At 38.5% G+C, this 4,800-nt stretch overlaps 1 non-coding gene across 1 annotated transcript; it reads right to left on the bottom strand.

Moving 5' to 3' along the window:
• Nucleotides 1-4,426: 4,426 nt before the first annotated feature.
• LOC122722169 lies at nucleotides 4,427-4,533 on the bottom strand. The gene has a single exon (XR_006349093.1). It is a non-coding gene; the product is annotated as a small nucleolar RNA R71 (small nucleolar RNA).
• Between the last annotated feature and the right edge of the window lie 267 nt (nucleotides 4,534-4,800).

The raw sequence follows: 4,800 nt of genomic DNA, 5'->3' as shown, positions 1-4,800 counted from the left end.
CTATCTCACTGCTGGGGTCCTTGGTTCCTCAGGTCCAAACCTAAACAGGTGGACTCAAATGAGGGACCAAACATACATGAACATGACTCTAAACATCTCCCCAAAAACCCCCTAAAACACCTTAAAACAATCATAGAAATCATGCAAAGGAAGGCTGAACAGGGCACTTTCGGCGACAGGTTCGGCAGCCGAAAGTCCCTCCAGAGCCGAAACTCAGCCACTTTCGGCGGCACCTTCGGCGGCCGAAAGTGGTTCCAGAGCCGAAACTCATGCATGTTTGGCGGCACTTTCGGTGGCCGAAACTCCCCTCAAGAGCCGAAAGTCCAACTTTCGGGGGCAGGGTTCGGCAGCCAAAGCATGCTACCACAGGCAAGTTCGGCGGCCAAAAGTGCCTTCGGCTGCAGAACCTAAGTTCTTCCAAAGTGGCAGAACTCAGCCTCCTCATGCACATTTTGCCTCCCAAACCCTTCAAACATGCATTTAGCTATTCTACAACATGCATAAACACATACATAAGCATATAGGGGTCTCAAACTAACCTAAACCCCAACACAAACACATATAGCAACTCATACAACATACATTATCCATAAACTCAACATTAACCCTAACAACAAACAACTAACTTAAACATGCATTTCTACCCCATAAACTTTCATAAAACTAGCTTAGAACATCGAAGAAGGTGAGGATTGACGCTTACCTCTTAAAGATCGAGAGAGGACGTGACCTAACTGGGAGATTTGGGGAAAACGGGTTCCGGAGGTCTCCAAATTCACAACTTCGATCTAAGCTCAAAATCTTCAAGAACCAAGTTAAAACTTGTTAAAACTTGAAAGATTTGAAGAAAATCATCGAAACCAACTATAGGAGGGCATGGACTCACCATGGACTGAAAATGAGGAAGAAAACTCGTCCGTTTTCGAACACGGGGCCTTTTATAGGTGGCTGGCCAGACCACCTTCGGAAGCCAAAAGTGCTCCCTAAACTCCACAATGTTCGGCAGCAGAACATGAGGTTTAGCGGCCGAACCTGGATTTCCCTCTATGGTCATTTTCATTCAAAACACAATTTATTTCTTACTTAAAACCATAAAATACATGAAACATTTTATAAAAACATGATTTTACCCTTCTAGAGGGTTCTGACATTCGAGATTCCATCGGACGGTAGGAATTCCGATATAGGAGTCTAGCCGGGTATTACACTCACGATTTTCGAAGTCGGTCAAAAATAACCTCTCTGGTTATCAACAATTTACAACTACAGATAGTGGTGAAAGGATCGAATCCACAGGGAATTGAGAACTTACCTATTTTCCTTATCAAAACCAATAAAATAAACTGAAATAAAAATAAACTGAAAAAGAAATAAACTGAAACGAGATAAACAGAAAGCAAAATAAACTGAAAGCGAAATAAACTAAAAGCAAAATAAACCGAAAGCAAAACCAAATGAAATGAGATAAAACTGAAAACGAGATAAACTGAAAACGGAATAAAAATAAATTGCAGTAAAAGTAAAATGGGGGGTTTGAGATTGATTTGATTAACAAACTACTGAAAGCAATTAAAATAAGCGAATAATAAAATAAAAGAGAAATAAATAATAAGAAAGTTCTAGTTGAAGAGTTGGATCCACTTCAGTTGTTGGGATTGATCATTGACACTTAGTTTCTTTTGATTGATTCAATAAATTAGTTGTGGAGATGGAAGATGCTTCTCACCACCATGTCTCTCCTTATGATTAAATCAATTAGGGAACGTTCTCTAATTAATTACTAATTAACAAATTGCCAAGGAATGTCCTTGGGCCTTAGGCATCAAAACAATTGTTAATTGCATGAAGAGATAGAGAGATCCAATCCTAACTACTCAAACGCATGAGATGTTGCTAGATCATACAATTTCCTTGGTTTTTACACCAAGTGTTCTTATGTTTGAATAATCCAAGCAATCACAGACTTAAATCACCCAAACTAACATATTATTACCTTGCAATCAAGAATCAATTGGCCATATTGATCAAAACAACAAAGCAACAATGGAATTAAGCATGAGATTGTATGAATATTGAATAACAAAAGATAAACAATGTTTGATGAAGTATCCCAATCCATAAAACAACTAAAGCATCACCTAATCTTCAACTAGAATAAAAATTTCAGCCTCTTATGGCTGAAACAAAAATAAAAAATAAAAGAAAAGAAGACAGGTAGAAGAAGAGATGTGAATCCTGTAGGTGTGTCCAAGGGGGTTTGGAAAAGGCTGTGGGGAGGCTCCTTATGTGTCTTTTTATAGTTGAAAGTGTTGCCCTAGGTCCTTACATGCTGTCCTTGCTGCCCAAGAGGTGCTTGCTATCCAAGTTGTGTCTGAAAAGGAAAGAATCGCGTTGCAAGCTCTTCAGATGGAAAGTGGCGCGCGAAATGGACTGCAGAAGGAAGGTGGCGCGCGGTCATTGAATGCAGAAGAGAAAGTGAATCTGTCCAATCTTTCCTTTTTAGGTGGAGCCTTCATTTGAATTTTGAATGTTGAACACAGAAGAGGCAAGTGTGTCTTTATGAAATCTTGCTGCCTAAATAGGAAGATATGACTACTGCAGTGTGTGCACATCTTTGAACAAGGAAAGAAAGATCTGCGATTTGAATTTCAAATAATCTTCTGACTGAGCTTTCCTTATTTGCTTTTGGTTCTGCACTTTCCTTATTTGAAAACTTTCCTTTTCTGAAAACTTTCCTTATTTGAAAACTTTCCTTTTTTGGCACTTTCTATATTTGGCACTTTTTGGCAGTTTTAAGAGCATTTTCTCCAGAATGTCTCTTTACACCTAATATCTGCAAAAGATGATTAAAACCACAAAATTAGACAGAAAAGATGTAAATAAACATCAAGAACATAATAATAAAGTGGACTAAAATATGCTCTATCAGGTTGGCAAGGTTAGAATTAGATTTCTCTAAATCTTAATGCAGTTAACAGTTGAAAAGTAAAAAACCCCAAGGACGTTCCTTGGCAACTTGTTAACTAGTGTTTGGTTAGCGAACGTTTCCTAATCGAACTAAAACTAAGGAGGAATTTGATTGTGAGAAGCGTCTTCCACATCCTAAACTAATTTATTGAATAAATAGGAGTATCAAAGAATCAATGATCAATTCTAAAACTGAAATAAATCCATACTTCAGCTAGATTCCTTCTCTCATTGATTTACTCATCTTTTTAATTACTGCTTTTTCTTACTACTTAGTTTTAATTTTAGTTCACTATCATCAAAACAAACCCCCCTCTTTTTATTTTACTTTTGTTATTTATTTTAGGAAGATCCTTAGTGTCAAATCCTTGTGATTCGACCCTATTGCCACTATCTACAAGTTATTTTGTTGATTGATAATAGGTTTTTTTTTTACAGCTTCGACAACCGCTATCAAAAATTGGTGCCGTTGTCGGGGATTTGATTTAAACTAACGTATTTTTCCTTTATGACTAGGGCTGCCCGTAAAAAAACTCTTCTTTACGATCCGGAGATTGAGCGCACTGCCAAGGGCTTGAGAAAGCAAGCAAACTTGAGGAATCAAGCCTCAAAACCATCTTCATCAGCAACAGCAACAAATCTGGTGACTGCCATACAATCTGCTGCACAGATTACTGAGGAACTTGCTGCTACACCTGTTGCTGAACCTACTACACCTGCTGCTATATCTGCTGCATAAATCACTATTGTATCTGCTGCACAAATCACTGTTGTACCTATTGATCCAGTTGCTGAAACTGTTGTACCTACTGCACTTATTGAATCTGTTGCTACACCTATTATTGCACAAGCTGCTGCACCCATAACCAGCCCCTAAAACTGCACCAGAACTAGTCCAAAGATAGAAATTTTTACTAAAACATTCCACAACCAACCCCTAAACCAGCAACTGAATCAGCTGTAATAAAGGCAGTCACAATAGCACTTGAAGAGGCAGAAAATGCAGCAGCTGCTGCTCTTGAACCAGCTACTGTCCTTGCTGAATTTGAAGCTGAAAACGTTGAGGTAAGAGCTCCAATGGCACAAGACAGGACTCTTTGCGAACTAGCAACACCCGTGGGTGATCAAGTACCATGGTGCATCACTTACCCACCTTTGACAACCCCTTTTGAGCTTAAAATCAGATTAATTCACCTACTTCTAAAATTTAGATGTATGGAAAATGAAGATCCACACAAGCACCTTAAAGAATTTCACATTGTGTGCTCAATAATGAGGCCTCAAGGTATTTCCGAAGAGCATGTTAAATTAAGAGCATGTTAAATTAAAAGCTTTTCCCTTTTCTCTTGATAATTTTGCCAAAGATTGGTTGTTCTATTTACCACCTGGATCCATCACTTCATGGGCTGGGATGGTGAGAACCTTCTTGAGCAAATACTTCCCAACCTCAAAAGCTATTAGCATCAGAAGAGAGATTAGTTGCATCAAGCAAAAGGATTATGAAGAGCTATATGAATATTGGGAAAGATTCAATCAATTGTGCACAAGATGCCCTCAACATGACATCTTTGATAAGTCCCTAATTGAATACTTTTATGGAGGTTTGTTACTGTAATACCCGGCTAGACCCCGGCATCGAAATTCCTACCTTTCGGCGGAATCTCCGCTAGAACCCGAAATTTTTCGGATGTCGGAGCCTTCTAGAAGGGTAAAATAAAGGTTTTCTAAAATATTTTTATATGTTTTTATGGTTTTAATGAATAAAAAAAATTGAGTTTTGAAAGAAAAAGCCATGGAGGAAAAACCCAGGTTCGGCCGCCGAACATGGGGAGC

The sequence above is a fragment of the Manihot esculenta genome, chromosome 16 (assembly GCF_001659605.2).
Source record: "Manihot esculenta cultivar AM560-2 chromosome 16, M.esculenta_v8, whole genome shotgun sequence".
Lineage (NCBI taxonomy): Eukaryota > Viridiplantae > Streptophyta > Magnoliopsida > Malpighiales > Euphorbiaceae > Manihot > Manihot esculenta.
The sequence above is the reverse complement of the archived record's forward strand: the minus strand, read 5'-3'. Positions and strand labels throughout refer to the sequence as shown.